This window comes from Bubalus kerabau, chromosome 4, assembly GCF_029407905.1.
Source record: "Bubalus kerabau isolate K-KA32 ecotype Philippines breed swamp buffalo chromosome 4, PCC_UOA_SB_1v2, whole genome shotgun sequence".
Taxonomy (NCBI): domain Eukaryota; kingdom Metazoa; phylum Chordata; class Mammalia; order Artiodactyla; family Bovidae; genus Bubalus; species Bubalus kerabau.
The window spans coordinates 168197603-168217876 of NC_073627.1; the positions used below are offsets into that span (position 1 = coordinate 168197603).

Genomic DNA, 20274 nt, shown 5'->3' on the forward strand with positions numbered 1-20274 from the left:
TTTCATTTGATTCAAAATAGATATTATTTCTTCTCTCAAGATGTAGAAGGCATGTGAGAAGCAGGAAAGGATAGGAACTTTGTAGAAAGAAACTGTGGTCTAAATCCACTTGCTGTTTGAGGTTGGGAGTTGGGCATTTCCTACTTTTTAAGACTTGATTTTTTCACATGAAAATGAGAACAAAATAACCATCTCCTAGAAATATCCTGCAGATTAAATTAGATAATATCTGTGAATTGCCCAGTCCGTATTAAGTACTCAAAACATGACAGATATTCAGTATATTTTATCTGAAAAGCTTAATAAAACTTAGAAATGTTAGACCAGCTTGTCACCCAATTTTGGTGTCCTTTTAAAAATACTTTTCCATAATGTAGAAATAATAATGTATGATAATACTCGAGACAGAATTCAGAAGATCTATATCTTCTATAGCCTATATCTAAAGAGATATAAAAGTAACTTTTATCTAGTAGAACCCAAAATACTAGATTTATTTGGATGGCAGTAGTGAGGTAGACTACCAAGAAGGAGATAAAAAGGAAGGATACTCAAAAGAGATATGTTATGGACTGAATGTTTGTGTCCCCCCAGAATTCCTATATTGAGACTATCCCACAATGTGAACATGTTAGGCGATGGAGCCTTTAGGAGGGGATTAGGATTAGATGAGGTCATGAGCATGGAGCCTTTGTGAATGGCATTAGAGCCCTCATAAGAGTCACGAGAAAGCTTGCTTCCTGTCTCTCTTTTCTGCCATGTGAAGACAGCGAGAAGATGGCTATCCAGGAAACAGGCTCTCAACAGACACCAAATCTGCTAGCACTTTGATCTTGGACTTCACAGCCTCTAGAACTGTGAGAAATAAATGTTGTTTAAGCTACCCAGTCTATGGTATTTTTGTTACAGCAGCCCCAACAGACTAGCAAACATCTGTTATAGAACTAAATGAAAGTGGGTAAAGTCCTTGTTGCTGTTTCATCACTAAGTCATGTCTCGGACTGTAGCCCACCAGGCTCATCTGTCCATGGGATTCTCCAGGCAAGAATATTGGAGTGGGTTGCCATTTCTTTCTCCAAGGGATCTTCCCAACCCATGGATCAAACTCGAGTCTCCTGTTTGGCAGTCATCTCCTTTTTGCCAGGCAGATTCTTTTACCACTGAGCCAGCCACCTGGGAAGCCTGATAAAGTACTTAGCAAACTCAGAGTTCAAAAATGAAACTACATACTATATTATCTATAAAACATGCCTAAAACAGAGACTTAAGAGAATTAGAAAGGCTGAGAGATAGATAATAAAGTAGCTAAGTAAAAAAGCAAGTACACAAAAATCAAGTTTCTAAAATTCTACCTAGGGACTTAATATTGGAGACGGAATTTGTGGTAGGAGAGTAAGGTGCTGTTTTTAGGACTGAAACATTCTAATAATTGGTATGTTTTCCCTAAATCGATAAATCATTGCAGCTTTAACTGTTGGGGCAATTGTCTAACATGGGAGGAAAACTGGATATAATCCTATATATAAGATCTTTTTAAAAACATCATAAAAAGCTCTAGAAGATTATCATCTTGCAGTAGGAAAAGCATTTGTATATTTTAAAGCTATTTTCAAAGTATAATAGTAGAGCATGCTTTTAATAATTCAAACAGCACATAAATGTATAAACCACAAAATGTAAACACTCTTTCCACCCCTCTCTACTCCCACTGCCTAAAATGGTGAGGTAAGCACAGTTAACAGTTGGATGTATACGGAAAGGCACACCTCACTGCATGCATTTAGTCCCACAGCCATATCACACTTAGCGGCAAAGGAGGCTGGTAAATGCAGTCTGCAACTGAGCAGCCATATGTCCACCTAAAAATCCTATCAAAGAGTGTTTTGCTAAAACAACCCATTATTTTCTGCCATGGCCTTCATCCTGCTTTACCCATCTTCAACAGGAAGGCTTGGATTTTTCTTAATCTGGCTGTGAACCTTTGCCATTTGCTAAATTTGGCCTTGGTTAGGGGAAGTCTCCTTAATGCCATCACATCTCCTGGTGACATATAGTTGGCCATGTGAGCTCCCTAACAGTGATGGAAAAGCTGGGGCCTGAAGAGGGTGTCTGGGAACTCAGGCTAGAGCACCAACCCATTGTGTTTTGAAGATATGGTTTTGATGTATGGAGTCTTTCCCCCCAGCATTATGAAACTGGCTTGGCTGTTACTGGGGGTAACTCTTCTTGCTCTCCATAGAGGGAGCACAATCACATTGTTTCTGCAAAGAGCACACTCCTGCCAGGCCACTTGCACCTGCAGACAAGTCTGTTCCTCTTTAAGTGGTTCTTTAAGGATTAAAAAGTAGTGAGAGACTTTGGATAGGCTGAGCTGCACGCAGCTGCACCAGAAGCTCCAGTGCTGTGAAGAGAGAGAATATAGGACAAGACCCTGGGAATCTCACAATGGTCCCAGCTCTTCTGTTCACCAGCGATGTATCCTTGGCAAACTGCTTCCCAAACCAGAGCCTGTTTTCTCATCTAAAAAGGAGTTGGAGCAGATCATTTCTGTTTCAGTTCCCCAGCTGTCCATGACCTTTTCCTATCTATTTCTTGTTGGGATCTATTTCTTGTTGGGAACACTTCAGCATTAACCTTAGGGGAAAGACAAATCTTTCCTTCTCATCTGTTTCTCATGTGTCCATTACCAGACATGGAAGAATCCAAGGTCTTCAAAATGACTCACCCCTGTGTACCTTCTGGAGACCAGAAACCTGGGCTGATGCATTGGGTCAGTTTCAAACAGGTGTCAAATGGATTTTAACACGGTGTTCACTATTGGTTCCCACAATCAAGTCTACAGGGAGACTGGAAAGAAAGTGAAAGTGAAGTCGCTCAGTCGTGTCTGACTCTTTGCGACCCTGTGAACTGTAGCCTACCAGGCTTCTCCGTCCATGGGGTTCTCCAGGCAAGAGTACTGGAGTGGGTTACCATTTCCTTCTCCCAGGGATCTTCCCGACCCAGGGATCGAACCCAGGTCTCCCATATTGGAGGCAGACACTTTAACCTTTGAGAGACGAGGGTAGAAAGCAAACAGAGGAATGAAAAATGTGTGTAATGGTTAGAGCAGTATTTTCTCTTCAAGACTCTATGGACACACCCAGGGCATGACACATGCTGAAGCTAAGTCTTTGGTTTTTAAGGGTGAAAGTGACCAAAAACACAGATCTCCATAAAACCCACTACAGGATGAGTAAAGAAAGAATGAAATGTCAATGAGAGCACCTTTTTTAGGCTCTTATACTATGTTGCCAAAGTTTCTAGTGTTTTCTCCTTTTCTTAAAAATAAATTTCATCTGCATAGCGCATTTACTTGGAGGAAAAATTGAAAGGCATTAAAGGATACAAATTAAAAAGTAAATTTTCCTCTCACCATTTCCAGTTCTCTAAGTTCTCACAGAGCTTGTATTTCAGAGACAGCCCATGTCCACACTTGCATAAATGCAGGTCTATAACTTTGGGGGACCTCTATGGTTGCCTTGGTTTTCATAAAACTGCTTTGAGTGTAAACTACATTTAGTGCTAAGAATAGCTAGAGTTGCAAGTAGAACACTGGCAATGATTTTAGTATTCTTCTTCACTTTCACTCAGTCCTTGGGGGATTTCATTCATGCCCTTGGTGGTGGTGGTTTAGTAGCTAAGTCATGTCTGACTCTTGCGACCCTATGGACTGTAGCCTGCCAAGATCCATGGGATTCTCAGGCAAGAATACTGGAGTGGGTTGCCATTTCCTTCTCCAGGGGATCTTTCTAACCCAGGAATCGAACCTGGGACTCCTGCATTGCAGGCAAATTCTTTACCGATCAAGCTATGAGGGAAACCCATTCATGCCCTTGGCTTTCCTCCAATCTGAAACCTCCCAGGCCTCTACCCCGGCCCTGCTTTCTTTCCTGAGCCTATACTTGGATTCCAGCCACGTCTCTCCACCTGGAGTGGGTACCCCAAACTCAGGTGTCAATGGAATTGGTCCCTTTCCCCCAGACCAGCTCCTTTTCACCTCTTCCCAGGCTCCAGGTTTCCCCATTCAACTGTTAGGAATGTATATCACTTCTCTTTCCTTCCACCTCCTGCCTCATTCCTCTGGAAAGCCCCTTCCTCTTCCTCGCCTTTTCCTTTTGCCAAATTTCATTTCATTGTCACCTCTCACTGGAGCAGATACGTACATAATGCTTATTCTGTGCCAGGTACTATCCTAAGTGCCTCACAAATACCAACTCATCTTATCCTCACAATAACCCCATAACAGGTATGCTATTATCATCCTCATTTTACAGACGAGGAAACTGAGCCCAAAATAATAACTCCATTCCCTAAGCTCTACTGCGCCTCTTTTGACTACGTTTTCTATGGCCACTTCTGCCCTCGAGACACAGCAGTTTCTTATTCCTGGAAATCGTCCTGAGTTCCCGCTATTGTCACAGCAGTTTCAAACTTTCAGTCTATCTCCCTCCATGTAAAATACTGCCCGATAAAATTGCATGGGGCATGTTCATACTGGAAACTTCCTTCTTGTTTACTGAAATTTCAATTTAACTGAGCATCCTTATCCTTATTTGCTAATTCTGACAACCCTACTCCTGCAAAACCACAAACATCTTGGCAGCAGGATGTCCCACCCACCCACCCTCATGGGCTAGAACAGAGCCTGGGCCAGGTGGGCACTCACTCACTCGACTGTACTGAAGTCAGGTGCTCAGTGAATGGTGAGCGCTTGCCATGTTAGCTTTCACTATGCTTTGCATTTGGAAAGCTATGTCCCCCCGCCAATGCACCAGATACTGTTTTGTGCACCATCGTTAAATCCAATGTCTCTTGGAGTCTTATTTTTCTCATCAACAAAACGAGAATACTGTTCAACACCCACTCCCCCATGCTGTTTTCTAGGCTGCTTACAAGGATCAAACGCCACAGGTGAGGTGCAAAGGTGCTTTGAAACTAAGAAAAGCTGCACTGTTGTGAAAGATGCAAACAATTACCAACATTAGCATATCTAACTTAACAATAGGGAAATACTTGGCCTATATTTAATCTGATTTTTCAGGAGTTTTAAATATTGAAAGCTACTAATTGATTGCTAAGAAACAGCATGACAAAGGAACTGAGATAGTGAGAAAATCCAGGTTTTCCTTGATAGCTAAAAGAGGGTAGAAAAATGAACAGAGGGAAAAGACCCATTGGAGACAGGAGCAGACACTGTTCTGGTAGGTGCCCCTTCAGAAACCACAATGCCCAGTGACCCGGCCCAATGCCAAGATCCCCTGAAACTGCCCCAAAAAATTGTTTTCCACATTATGTTTCTTATTACTATTTCATCAGTTTAGGAAAATAAGGCCAAAAATGGTAAAATTCCACGTCCAACTTCTTCATGTCTTAGACATCCACAAGTTAGGACTGAATCCAGCCACTTCTCCCAAGACCTGAGTGAGTAGAAAGTTGCTTCTTGGTTTCAGAAGGAAAAGGAACAAGCTGCAAAAATATCCTCATGTCTTTACCTTCCTCTTCCCCAATTACTTAAAATTCACCCTGTGAGTTGCTGCCAATTCACTGAGTTAAAACTTTAGGGATCTGATTTACTTGGGAATCTGAACACACAACCAGAGATTACAATGGATGGAAAAACATCATTCAGAGGAGAAAGGATGGTGGTCAGCTCATGCAAAGCTCCAAATTCTTAGATCATTAGAAAAATGTTGCCAGGTGGCCAACATTGAGGCTGACCCCTTGTTCCAACTCCATCTGGAAGGTAGAAGACCTTGAATTACTTGGTCTCAATTTATACACATACAGTTGGTCAATAAAGTAATTGTCTTAATCCAAAATGCATGCCAGTGACCAAGATATTTTCAGCTGTATATGTGGACAGCTTTTTAACACATAATTGTCTCAGTTCTCTGATCTATTTGAAATTGAACCCCCTTGGACTTTTTTTTCCTACAAATGTTCTGTTTTTAATTTCTAGAATTTAGTTTATAACAGAAGCACATAAAAAGGTGAGAACTTCCTTCTCCACTACCTTGGTTTTCATTGTGTGGCAATCTGATGCTGGAATTACCTTTTTGACACTTAATGCATTTTTAACTATCAATACTTTTATAATCAAACAAGGGCTTTGAGAGGAATTTAACACTTGCCACAAGTCCTAGCTTGTTCTTACTCCAGGCAGCCTCTCTTCTGGATTCATGCTAGGAATAAATCATTTGGGAATCAGATGCTTTCTTATTCTCAGCTGTTTTTGTGTTTTCTTCTCTTACACCTAGCTTCATCTACACTGGCAAATGAAGTGAAGGATTCAGACTATTACTCAGATAATGTGACCAAAATTCCCCTTATAGGACTTTTATTTGTTGGTGTGTCTTAGAAGTGAAAGTAAGGGCTTACCTTTAAACCCAAACAACTTGACATCCAGTGCTGTTGGGCAAAACCATGGCCAGTTAATAGAGTTTTGCTGGAACAAAATCTACTTATACTTCTACACCAGGGGTGTTATTTATATCTATGAGCCTCTTGTTCTTCCTCCTCTCTGTAAAATCAGAATAACAATTCCTACATTGCCAGATTGTTGATGAAATTAAATGAGATAAATATGAAGATTTCTACATGCAATAGATATTCTGTACATATTTTAAAACATATTTGCACAAATACACAACACTTCATGGTAAATAGATGGGGAAACAATGGAAACAGTGACAGACTTTATTTTGGGGGCTCCAAAATTACTGCAGATGGTGACTGCAGCCATGAAATTAAAAGACACTTGCTCCTTTAAAGAAAAGCTATGACCAACCTAGATAGCATATTAAAAAGCAGAGACATTACTTTGCTGACAAAGGTCCATCTAGTCAAAGCTATGGTTTTTCCAGTGGTCATGTATGGATTTGAGAGTTGAACTACAAAGAAAGCTGAGTGCCAAAGAATTGATGCTTTTGAACAGTGGTGTTGGAGAAAACTCTTAAGAGTCCCTTGGACAGCCAGGAGATCCAACCAGTCAATCCTAAAGGAAATCAGTCCTGAATGTTCATTGGTAGGACTGGTGCTAAAGCTGAAACACCAATAGTTTGGCCACCTGGGAAGAACTGACTCATTGGAAAAGACCCTGATGCTAGGAAAGATTGAAGGCAGGAGGAGAAGGGGATGATAGAGGATGAGATGGTTGGATGGCATCACCAACTCAATGGACATGAGTTTGAGCAAGCTCTGGGAGTTGGTGATGGACAGGGAGGCCTGGCATGCTGCAGTCCATGGGGTCGCAAAGAGTTGGACACGACTAAGCGACTGAACTGAACAACACATATTGTGTTATATATTGACCAGAACATTTATATTGTGCCTTACAACTTATAAAACACTCAGCTACATTTTCTCTTTGATCTTCAACAAAGCATTGGAAAGTGTAAAAACAGGTAAGTCGCTGTTTTACAAACGAAGAGCCTGAGGTTAAATAGCTTTCCTAAGGCCACAAGGCTAATGTGAGTTGATCTGGACAACCCTGAAACTCTCCACCGCTTCTATGTTGATGCCTCATACTCCACACACATGTGTGTGTATATGTGTTCAGTTGTGTCCAACTCTTTGAGACCCCATGGATTGTAGCCCACCAGGCTCCTCTGTCCATGAAATTTTCCAGGCAAGAAATACTGGAGTGGGTTGCCATTTCCTACTCCAGGGGACCTTCCTGACCCAGGGATGGAATCTGTGTCTCCTATGTCTCTTGAGTTGGCAGGCAGATTCTTTACTGCACTACCTGATTCTTAAATGCGGCTTCACATTAGAACTACTTGGAAAATTTAAAAATAAATATCAGTAACTCGTCCCACCCCCAGAGAGTTTCACTTAACCACTCTTAAGTGTGGTCTGGGCATCAGTATTATTTTTCACATTTCTCATTTCTCCATTTTCAGTTAAACTTTGACTGTGAGATAACAGTAGATTCATGGACAGTTGAGAGAAATAATACAGAGATCCCATTTCCCCCCATTAGTAACATCTTGCAAAACTATAGTATAATATCACAGCCATGACACTAACATTTATACGGTCAAGATGCAGAACACTTTCACCATCATAAAGAGCTCTTGAACTTTCTTACAGCTACACCCAGCTCCCCCTACCTACATATCCCTAACCCAAGGGAACCATTAATCTGTTCTCCATTTCTATAATTTTCATCCTTTCAAGAATGTTATGTAAGTGGAATCTTGTAGTATGTGATCTTTTAGGATTGCTTTTTTTTCACTCAATATAATTCCCTCAAGATTCATCCAAGCTGTAGTTTAATCTCTCTCTTTAGTCACTAAGTTGTGTCTGACTCTTGCGACCCCATGGACTGTAGCCCACCGGTCTTCTCTGTCCATGGGATTCTCCAGGCAAGAATACTGGAGTGGGTTGCCATTTCCTTCTCCAGTATTTCAATAGTTTATTCCTTTTTATTGCTGAGTAGTGTTTCCCAGTATGGATGTACCAGCTGATTTCACTGTTGAAGGACATCTGAGCTGTCTCCAGTTTCTGGCTATTACAAATATTTGGATATAGGTGTTTGTACGAAGAGAAGTTTTCATTTCTTTGGGATAAATGTCTTAGTGCAATTGCTAGCTGGTATGGTAGTTAGATGTTTAGTTCTGTAAGAAACTACCAAACTAGAGTTTCTAGAGTGACTGTATCATTTTACGTTCCCATGAGCAATCTCGTGTGCGTGATCTACATTCTTATCCTCACCAGCTATGGTTTTGTCGTCATTCTGTCTTAAAAGCCATTCTGATGTGTTCTCCTTGTGGTCTTAATCTGCATTTATTTCTCTAATGCTTAGTGATGTTGAGTTTTTTTTTCATGTGCTTATCTGCCGACCGGGCTTCACCAGTGGTTCAGTGGTAAAGAAGTGCCTGCAATGCAGGGCACATGGTTCAATTCCTGGATCGGGAAGATCCCCTAGAGCAGGAAACGCAAGCCACTCCAGTATTCCTGCGTGAAAAATCCCATGGACAGAGGAGCCTGGCGGGCTGCAGTCCATGGGGTCGCAGAGTTGGCCATGACTGAGTGACTGAATACGGACACATTTGCCAACTATATCTTCATTTTAGTCAAATGCCCATTCACAACTCGGAGAAGGCAATGGCACCCCATTCCACTACTCTTGCCTGGAAAATCCCATGGATGGAGGAGCCTGGAAGGCTGCAGTCCATGGGGTCTCTAGGAGTCAGACTGAGCGACTTCACTTTCACTTATCACTTTCATGCATTGGAGAAGGAAATGGCAACCCACTCCAGTGTTCTTGCCTAGAGAATCCCAGAGACGGGGGAGCCTGGTGGGCTGCCGTCTATGGGGTCACACAGAGTCTGACACGACTGAAGTGACTTAGCATAGCATAGCATAAACATTCATGTGTAGGTTTTATGGGAACATAGGTTTTCAATTCACTTGAGTAAATACCTAGGAGTGTGATTATTAGATTATATGGTAAGAATACATTTAGCTCACTAAAAATATCAAACAAAAAAACAAATTGTCATTTAAAGTGGATGTACCATTTTGCATCTTTTATATGGGATAAACATCTTTTCATATGTATATCTGCCATCTGTATAGCTTCTTTAATGACATGTCTGTTTAGATCTTTTGCCCATTTTATAATTGGATTGTTTATTGTCTTATTGTTGAGTTTTAAAGAGTTTTTTGGATACAAATCCTTTATCAAATTATTTGTGTTGCAAATATTTTCTCCCATTCTGTGACTTGTTTTTTCATTTTCTTAACTGTGTCTTTCACAGAGCACAAGTTTTTCCTGTTAATAGAGCCCAATTTAGTTCAATTTTTTCATTTATAGACTCTGCTTTTGGTGTTGCATCTAAGGTGTCATCACCAAACCCAAGGTTCTACATTTAGGTCTATGATTCCATTCTGAGTCAATTTTTGTGAAAGGTATAGAGTCTGTGTCTAGTTTCTTTCCTTGTATTTTTGCAGAAGGATTTCTAATGGTTCTAGCTCCTTTTATTAATATTTTCTCTACTGAATTGCTTTTACTCCATTGTCTGCAATCAATTGATTATATCTGTGTGTCTATTTGGGAACTCTCTATAGTGTTCACTGATCTGTTTTTTCACCAGTCCCATGCCATCTTGATTATTGTAGCTTTATAGTAAGTCTTTAAGTCAAATAATGTCAGTCTTCAACTTTTTCCTTCTTCCTCAGTGTGGGACTGGCTATCTTGGGTCTTTTTCCTTTCCACAAAAACTTTATAATCAGTTTGTCAATATCCACAAATTACTTGCCTCCAAGTGGGGGTGGAAGATCATTTCTCCGCTGGGCGCCCATTACAGGAGCATAAAGAGGAGAAAGGTAAGTGCCAACTAGCCCCACCTCTCATCACCCTGTTCTGCCTCGGTGCTGCTGCATGAGGCCAGAGGTACAGGAGCACTAGACCCACTGACACTACCCTCCTGGGGCAATCAGAACGTGGCACCCACCGCTGTGGTGCAGGGGAATGAAGCAGGAGATCAAGTCCTCACTCAGCCCCACTGAGACCCATTCCAACTGTGCTTTTTTTTTTTAGATTTTTGTGTTTGTCTATCTGACATGCATTCATCACTGGGCCACTTATATTAACTATATTTTCTTTTTCTATTTGTGATGCTCTGGCATTTGGAGGCCTTACAAAAAATAAGAATATACAGTTAATATAAGTAATTCCTAAAGATAATAACAAGTTGCCTACAAGCACATCTTCTTTCACTTTTTGGAGTCTTCCTATTTTGGAGAAGGAAATGGCAGCCCACTCCACTATTCTCGCCTGGGGAATTCTTTGGACAGAGGAGCCTGGTGGGTTACAGTCCATAGAGTTGCAAAGAGTCAGACACGACTGAGTGACTAACACACTTAGGTTTGTTTGATGGGTTTTACGGTCAAAGTTGAACAAAGCTGGACACTAATTTAAGTGATAAGAATAGATTTTAATCGCTAAATGCTACTATAGGAGAGAAAAGAGTTCCATCTTGATTTATAAAGAGGTGACTGTGAATTTTAAAGGGAAAACGAATGCATAGAGAGGAGATCAAGCATGGGCTTGAGGAGAGTCAAAGAAGTGAAAAATAACAAAAGTAGGAAGCAGAGGTAAGTCCCTGGGAAACCCACCTGGGCCTGCCAATTGGCATTTACTGAAGTTAGACTCCTTCCCTCCCACAGAGCCTGGGAGATAAGCAGTCTATCTTCCTTCAGGTGTTGGCTGGAACAAACAGTAAATTCTTTGGGTATCCTGAGTTTTCTCAGACAGACACTCTAAAGGGTAATGGGGGTCATCCTAGGGATGCAGCTTTAAGTTATTTTAATGTTTTTCCCACCTTTCTCAGCTTCCCAGGTGGCTCAGTGGTAAAGAATCCACCCGCAATGCAGGAGGTGCGGGTTTGATCCCTGGGTCAGGAAGATCCGCTGGAGAAGGAAATGGCAACCTACTCCAGTATTATTGAGTGGGAAATCTCCATGGACAGAGGACCCTGGCAGGCCACAGTCTATGGGGTCACAAAAGAGTCAGACATGACTGAGCAACTAAACAATGACAATCAGTCTTTATAGGCCAAAGCTGAGACTTAGTTAAGAGAGGGCTCAGGGGACCCTGGCTAGAGTTTGGTCAAGGAGAGTCTCTGTCAGTGTGCAGGGGGTTTTAGTTGTAAGAGGGAGGACCTCAGAGAACAAGGTGACTCCATCTTGGTACCAGAAGTCCTTGACATGAGGAATTTTGAAAGCTCCTCGTGTGATTCTAATAAACAACAAAGTTTGAGAACCACAAGGCCAAGACAAGAGCTTTGCCCTGTGTTTTAATGCTCCCCATCACAAAGACAAATTATTTTATGGAAACTGCATGCTCTGTGTACACGTGTGTGCAAGCATGTACATCCGTACAGGTGTACACATGAATGCAGCCACACACCAGGCTGACAGGCAGATGAGAGGCCTGGATCTCTCAGGCAACAAGAAGATGAAGAAAGTGCTGAGAACTATGGAAATGTACCAAGCTGCCTTTAGTTTAGTTCAGTCGCTCAGTCATGTCCAACTCTTTGTGACCCCATGGACTGCAGCATGCCAGGCTTCCCTGTCCATCACCAATTCCTGGAGCTTGCTCAAACTCATGTCCATCAAGTTGGTTATGCCATCCAACCATCTTATCCTCTGTTGTCCCCTTCTCTTCCCTCCTATAATCTTTCCCAGCATCAGGGTCTTTTCCAAGGAGTCAGTTCTTCCCATCAGGTGGCCACAATATTGGAGTTTCAGCTTCAGCATCAGTTCTTCCAATGAATATTCAGGACTGATCTCCTTTAGGATGGACTGGTTTGATATCCTTGCAGTCCAAGGGACTCTCAGGAGTCTTCTCCAACACCACAGTTCAAAAGCATCAGTTCTTCGGCATTCAACTTTCTTTATGGTCCAACTCTCACATCCATACATGACTACTAGAAAAATCATAGCTTTGACTGATGGATCTTTGTCAGCAAAGTAATGTCCTTGCTTTCAACATGCTGTCTAGGTTGGTCATAGCTTTTCTTCCAAGGAGCAAGTGTCTTTTAATTTCATGGCTGCAACCACCATCTACATGGATTTTGGAGCCCCCGGAAATAAAGTCTGTCACTGTTTCCATTGTTTCCCCATCTATTTGCCATGAAGTGATGGGACCAGATGCCATGATCTTAGTTTTTTCAATATTGAGTGTTAATCCAACTTTTTCACTCTCCTCTTTCACTTTCATCAAGAGGCTCTTCAGTTCCTCTTCGCTTTTTGCCATAAGGGTGGTGTCATCTGCATATCTGAGGTTATTGATATTTCTCCTAGCAATCTTGATTCCAGCTTGTGCTTCATCCAGCCTGGCATTTCGCATAATGTACTCTGCATGTAAGTTAAATAAGCAGAGTGACAAAACCTTGATGTACTCCTTTCCCAATTTGGAACCAGTCTGTTGTTCCCATGTCTGGTTCTAACTGTTGCTTCTTGACCTGCATACAGATTCCTCAGGAGGCAGGTAAGGTGGTCTGGTATTCGCATCTCTTGAAGAATTTTCGACAGCTTATTGTGATCCACACAGTCAAAGGCTTTGGCATAGTCAATAAAGCAGAAGTAGATGTTTTTCTGGAACTCTCTTACTTTTTCGATGATCCAATGGATATTGGCAATTTGATCTCTGGTTCCTCTACCTTTTCTAAATCCAGTTTGAACATCTGGGAGTTTTCTTGGTTCACATACTATTGAAGCCTGGCTTGTAGAATTTTGAGCATTACTTTGCAAGTGTGTGAGATGAGTGCAATTGTGTGGTAGTTTGAACATTCTTTGGCATTGCCTTTCTTTGTGATTGCTGGAAAAAAAGGGGGTCCCAGCAGAATTCAACCATATATCCATTTATTTGGCCATAGAAATGAGAAGGGGTGCTTCTCATGGTTCTGGTTGAGAGCTCACATTCAAAGTCTTACTGATCCAGTTTCTTCAGGCACTCTGCCTATCAGATCTAGTCCCTTGAATTTATTTGCTGCTTCCTCTGTATAGTTGTAAGGGATTTGATTTAGGTCACACTTAAATGGTCTAGTAGTTTTCCCTACTTTCTTCAATTTAAGTCTGAATTTGGCAATAAGGAGTTCATGATCTGAGCCACAGTCAGCTCCCGGTCTTGTTTTTGCTGACTGTATAGAGTTTCTCCATCTTTGGCTGCAAAGAATATAATCAATCTGATTTATAATCAGATAAGAATATAATCAATGGAAACAGTGACAAAATCACTGGGCTCCAAAATCACTGCAGATGGTGACTGGAGCCATGAAATTAAAAGATGCTTGCTCCTTGGAAGAAAAGCTATGGCAAACCTAGACAGCATATTAAAAAGCAAAGACATTACTTTGCTGACAAAGGACTGCAAGGAGATCAAACCAGTCAATCCTAAAGGAAATCAGTTCTGAATATTCATTGGAAGGACTGATGCTGAAGCTGAAGCTCCAATAGTTTGGTCACCTGATGCAAAGAACTGACTCACCAGAAAAGACCCTGATGATGGGAAAGATTGAAGGCGGGAGGAGAAGGGGACGACAGAGGATGAGGTGGTTGGATGGCATCACTGACTCGATGGACATAAGTCTGAGCAAGCTCCAGGAGTTGGTGATGGACAGGGAAGCCTGGCATGCTATAGTCCATGGGATCGCAAAGAGTTGGACATGACTAAGCGACTAAACTGAACTGATCTAGTTTCTATCCTTCAGTTTTCTCTGCTAGACAATTACAGCCTAAAACCAAGGAAGTGGCTCTCTCTCTCTGCAATTGCTCAAGGGTCATCCTTAAAGCGCTGTATTTCAGCCTGACTTTCCCATAACTCACTGGCGTGCTGCGATTCATGGGGTCGCAAAGAGTTGGACATGACTGAGCAACTGATCTGATCTGATAGTTTTATTGCTTCATTTGAATCCTAATTATTATTCATGTGTTTATGCAAATACAGAAGCCAGGAAGGGTATGACTCCTTTTAGAAGCCATGCTGTGGTCTCTGAAATGTTAAAGGCTCAGAAAATTGGCACATTGAAGGGCTCCATCTCAGGAAAAGGACATTTTTCTAGACCAAGTGCTGCCTGAAAGCTTTGGCATTTCTGGCCGTGAAAATGAAAGAGGAGGTGGGCCCTGAGGCTGCCCTGGAGCAGAGGTTCCCACATCAGAATCCCTGGGGGCTGGGAGATCACACTGGTACTTCCACTGCACCCCACACATTCTGATTTAACTGGGACTAAAGTCGGGCACTGGTGTTTTTTCAAAAGTCCCCCACCCCAGGTGATTCTGACAAGCAGCCAGGGTTGAAAGGCTGAGAACCCTAGAGATTCTGCAGAATTCTGGGGCAACACAGCAAAATGTCCAAGCCTGGTAAATACAATTAAGGAGCCTCGCAGCAATGCATACAACTTATCTCCCCCAGAGCACCTAAAAGAGCCAAGACAGAGATGGGAGAGACACAGTTTGTCCTTTCCACCAAACTGGGCAGAGGATAAAAGCCAAGGCCGGTATGCAAGGCCACAGTGGTGGGAAGGGGCCAGCGGGGGAGAATGCCTTCCAGAGGAGCAGACATTCAGCTTGCGCCTTGAAGAAGAGTGGAACTTGGACAAGTGGTAAAAGACATTCTGACCTTACAGAGCAGAACTTCATGGTGAAGCAAAATTATTTTTAAGACATGAAAAATTTAAGATAAAAATTTCCTTGCTGTTTGAGCCACAACCTCTCCCCTTTAGTGTGTAATGTGTATCTGTACTATATACTGGGGCTTCCCTGGTGGCTCATATGGTAAAGAATCTGCCTGCAATGCAGGAGATCCAAGTTCAATCCCTGGGTTGGGAAGACCCCCTGGAGAAGGGAATGGCAACCCACTCCAGTGTTCTTGACTGGAGAATCCCATGGACAGAGGAGCCTGGCATTACATATTAGCTAGATGCCCTCAAAAGAAGAAGGCCTACTTGCAGAGAAAAGAAAAAAAAGCAATACTTTCTACTTGGCCAATTTCAAGCTACCAACACAGTTGAACTGGCTTACAAAATTTCTGAATAACCAACAAAGGGCTCTCACAAGCCATTAAGATCTAGCTCCAGCTGCATCACCAAATCCCTATACTCCCCCTCCCAACTGGTTAAGAACCACTGCATTACAAGACAACGTGGATTTAATTAAAAACAAAACCAAAAAAATCCGCTTATCAAATAGAACATTGTTAACGGTCTGTACTGTACTAGTTAATTGCTTAAACCCACCTCACACAGATAACTCTTGGGGAAAACTTAGTAATACACTTAAGGAAGAGAGATCAGGCTGCCCAGATAAGGCAGTGAGGATAACAGGACTCTTGCCACGGGTAAATAGTAGGATTTCACCACAGGATGTCACTCTAATACTTGCTAACTTATGTCTCTGGAAATCTGAGGCAAGCTGTCTCTTGTTTGCTAAAGGATTGGCATTCTTACCTTTTATACCTTGGGATGATCATGAAATTACATCATATTTGTTGTTCATGGAGAGGCTCTATACAGTCATCAAAAACAAGACCGGGAGCTGACTGTGGCTCAATCATGAACTCCTTATTACCAAATTCAGACTAAAATTGAAGAAAGTAGGGAAAACCACTAGACCATTCAGATATGACCTAAATCAAATCCCTTACGATTATACAGTGGAAGTGACAAATAGATTGAAGGGATTAGATCTGATAGACAGAGTGCCTGAAGAACTATGGACAGAGGTTCGAGACATTGTACAAGAGGCAGTGATCAAGACCATCCCCAAGAAAAAGAAAGGCAAAATGGTTTTCTGAAAAGGCCTTACAACAGCTGAGAAAAGAAAAGAAGCTAAAGGCAAAGGAGAAAAGGAAAGATATGCCCTTTTGAATGCAGAGTTCCAAAGAATAGCAAGGAGAGATAAGAAAGCCTTCCTTATTGATCAGTGCAAAGAAAAAGAGGAAAACAATAGAATGGGAAAGACTAGAGATGTCTTCAAGAAAATTAGAGATACCAAGGGAACATTTCATGCAAAGATGGGCACAATAAAGGACAGAAATGGTATGGACCTAAAAGAAGCAGAAGATATTAAGAAGAGGTGGCAAGAATACACAGAAAAACTGTACAAAAGAGATCTTCATGACCCAGATAACCACGATGGTATGATCACTCACCTAGAGCCAGACATCCTGGAATGTGAAGTCAAGCAGACCTTAGGAAGCCTCACTACAAACAAAGCTAGTGGAGGTGATGGAATTCCAGTTGAGCTATTTCAAATCTTAAAAGATGATGCTGTAAAAGTGCTGCACTCAATATGCCAGCAAATTTGGAAAACTCAGCAGTGGCCACAGGACTGGAAAAGATCAGTTTTCATTCTAATCCCAAAGAAAGGCAATGCCAAAGAATGTTCAGACTACCACACAATTGCACTCATCTCGCACACTAGCAAAGTAATGCTCAAAATTCTCCAAACTAGGCTTCAGCAGTACATGAACCATGAACTTCCAGATGTTCAAACTGGATTTAGAAAAGGCAGAAGAACCAGAGATCAAATTGCCAACATCTGCTGGATCATCAAAAAAGCAAGAGAGTTCCAGAAAAACATCTACTTCTGCTTTATTGACTACGGGGATCACAACAAACTGTGGAAAATTCTGAAAGAGATGGGAATACCAGACCACCTTACCTGCCTCCTGAGAAATCTGTATGCAGGTCAAGAAGCAACAGTTAAAATAAGACATGGAACAACAAACTGGTTCCAAATTGGGAAAAGAATATGTCAAGGCTGTATATTGTCACCCTGCTTATTTAACTTATATGCAGAGTACATCATGAGAAATGCTAGGCTGGATGAAGCACAAGCTAGAATCAAGATTGCTGGGAGAAATATCAATAACCTCAGATATGCAGATGACACCACCCTTATGGCAGAAAGCCAAGAGGAACTGAAGAGCCTCTTGATGAAAGTGATAGAGGAGAGTGAAAAAGTTGGATTAAAACTCAATATTGAAAAAACTAAGATCATGGCATCCAGTCCCATCACTTCATGGCAAACAGATGGGGAAACAATGGAAACAGTGACAGACTTTATTTCTGGGGGCTCCAAAATCACTGCAGATGGTGACTGCAGCCATGAAATTAAAAGACGCTTGTTCCTTGGAAGAAAAGCTATGACCAACCTAGACAGCATGTTGAAAGCAAGGACATTACTTTGCTGACAAAGATCCATCAGTCAAAGCTATGATTTTTCTAGTAGTCATGTATGGATGTGAGAGTTGGACCAAAAAGAAAGTTGAATGCCAAAGAACTGATGCTTTTGAACTGTGGTGTTGGAGAAGACTCCTGAGAGTCCCTTGGACTGCAAGGAGATCAAACCAGTCAGTCCTAAAGGAATTCAGTCCTGAATATTCATTGGAAAGACTGATGATGAAGCTCCAATATTGTGGCCACCTAATGGGAAGAACTGACTCCTTGGAAAAGACCCTGATGCTGGGAAAGATTGTAGGAGGGAAGAGAAGGGGATGACAGAGGATGAGATGGTTGGATGGCATCACCAACTCGATGGACATGAGTTTGAGCAAGCTCCAGGAATTGGTGATGGCCAGGGAAGCCCAGCGTGCTGTGGCCCATGGGGTCACAAAGAGTCAGACATGACTGAGTGACTGAACTCAACTGAATTGAACTGAGTTGAAAGGAATCATTTATACATTTTTTTTTTCTTATGTGTTCATGCTCTGTCACTCAGTTATGTTCGACTCTTTGCAAACCCTGGGTCTGCAGCCCACCCGACTCCTCTATCCATGGGATTTCCAGGCAAGAATACTGGAATGGGTTGTCATTTCCTACTCCAGGGGGTCTTCCTGACCCAGGAATCAAACCCAAGTCTCCTGTGAGTCCTGCATTGGCAGGCGGATTCTTTACCACCTGGGAAGCTGTTCTTGTAAAAGATTTGGAAAATTTACAGAAAGGAGACAAAGGCAAAGAAGCATTTTGGAATCACAAACCTTTGATTTAACACAAGACTTTGATTTACCAGGTGAGTAAAGTTGAGCAGGATTCTTAACCTCTCCAAGCTTCAGGGTCCTCACCTGTAAAATGCAGAAAGATCCTTGTAACTTGTGCCTCACAGACTGGGACGATGTCATTTCCATTGGCACATACTGAACACCCACCCCATGCCATGCTCTGCACGAATGAGGCTGTCCAAGTGCCTGCCCTTAAGAAGCTCAAGTTTAACCTCATAGATGGACAAACATCTAAACAAGGGAATACAGGCCAATGGCCAACAGACACGCTTAGGTTTCTACTCTAAAGTGTGAACGTGTTATCTGACATTCTCTAATACCATGACAAAAATTCTTCACATGTGATAGCTTTTGTGTTGGGAAATAAATGAAGTGTTGGTCTTCACATTTCAACTATAAGAGTTGTCTCTAGCCCTGGCTCCTCCTCCATGCAGACTGCTCAGGAGGAATGCCATTGTTGAGAAGGAAACAAAAGCAGTTAGAATGTTCTCAGAGTGGAAGACACACACAAACTCTTACCTGAGGGATGAGGATGAATGCTTGTGGAAACAGTCTAATGGCCTGACGGCAGAGGGTGCTCTGGGCATGGTTTCACTAGGAGGTCACTTTGCTTCAGGACAGCAAGCCCTTTCTCTGAGATTCTCTGAGTTCCACACTCCTTGGTGGGTCAGGTTCAAGCTGGCTTCCTTCTGGAAGGTAATAAATTTTGCCACAGCAGCACATATGCTCCAATTTCAAGTCAACCTTCCAAGCAAAAGGTCTGTGTCTCACCCTGTGGGGTGGGGACGCAGACAGATGGACAGCTGAGGTCACATGCTCACACCCAGCCAACCACCATGGCCAGGTAGATGGGCTGGTCTGATTGGCTTAACCTAGGTCATATGCTCTGCTTTGGGTGCTGGAGTCGGGAGTCAGCCCCGGGTCACATCTGATGCCCATATAGAAACTGGGAATTGTAGGTAAGAGATGAGGGGGGAAATGGAGGGCATCAACTATTGGTTCCACCTGGTGGATGTTAGCAAGACCTGAGTGTGACTCGTGCTTTAGGGGGGCCACAACGGGCTACAAGTGAGGTTCACGACCTGCTCTTCATACAGTCCTCTCCTCCTCTTCCCTGTATTAGCACTGCTATCGCATAGAGAACTCTTCAATTTTTTTGTCTGCAAAACATCGCTTACAGGCTCACCCCTCTACCTATGCAGAGGGAGAGAGGGGAGCTGTGCTCTCAAATAGAGACCACTAGTTACCATCTACTCCCCTAACCTGACTGTCACGCATACTTCCTCCCCTAACTTGGCATTTCCAAGTCTCAAACCTCTTCTCATCCTTCAGGTCAGGAAGTTGCCTTCCCCTGTGGGGAGCACCTGCACATTTCAGACTGCAGCCTTTCTGCCCTGCATCCATTCTCCTCCTCCCAGAATCAAGTACAGATCTTGGGCTCCCTGCAGTCCCTCTACCATCCTCATTTGTAGTGGGTTATACAACTATATTTCTCTACTATCACTTCAATGAAGCTAAGGTGGAAGAGGAGATAAACACACATGGTCGGTCACCTAAGCTGAAATGTGTTGACCCATATTTTTCTATAAAAATTAAATCTGTCATGCCTGTGGTTGGCTTAAGTAAGTTCATATCAGAGTCTCTTAGGTGATTCATGTTTTTATAGCACCTGCCACAGCGATGTTTTTAGAGGAGATGAACAGGAGGTCCTCACCTCACAGCAC

The 20274-nt window shown here is 42.3% G+C and overlaps 1 long non-coding RNA gene across 3 annotated transcripts; it reads right to left on the minus strand.

Moving 5' to 3' along the window:
• Nucleotides 1–1088: 1088 nt before the first annotated feature.
• On the minus strand, nucleotides 1089–19455 carry LOC129650615 (uncharacterized). Of its 3 annotated transcripts, none has more exons than XR_008713893.1 (4): nucleotides 19070–19455; nucleotides 18530–18613; nucleotides 6418–6559; nucleotides 1089–3046 (listed from the first exon to the last, which is right to left on the minus strand). It is a non-coding gene; the product is annotated as an uncharacterized LOC129650615 (long non-coding RNA). The 3 variants fall into 3 exon arrangements; XR_008713895.1 differs by lacking the exon at nucleotides 1089–3046 and adding an exon at nucleotides 5084–5456; XR_008713894.1 differs by lacking the exon at nucleotides 1089–3046 and adding an exon at nucleotides 5084–5775.
• Between the last annotated feature and the right edge of the window lie 819 nt (nucleotides 19456–20274).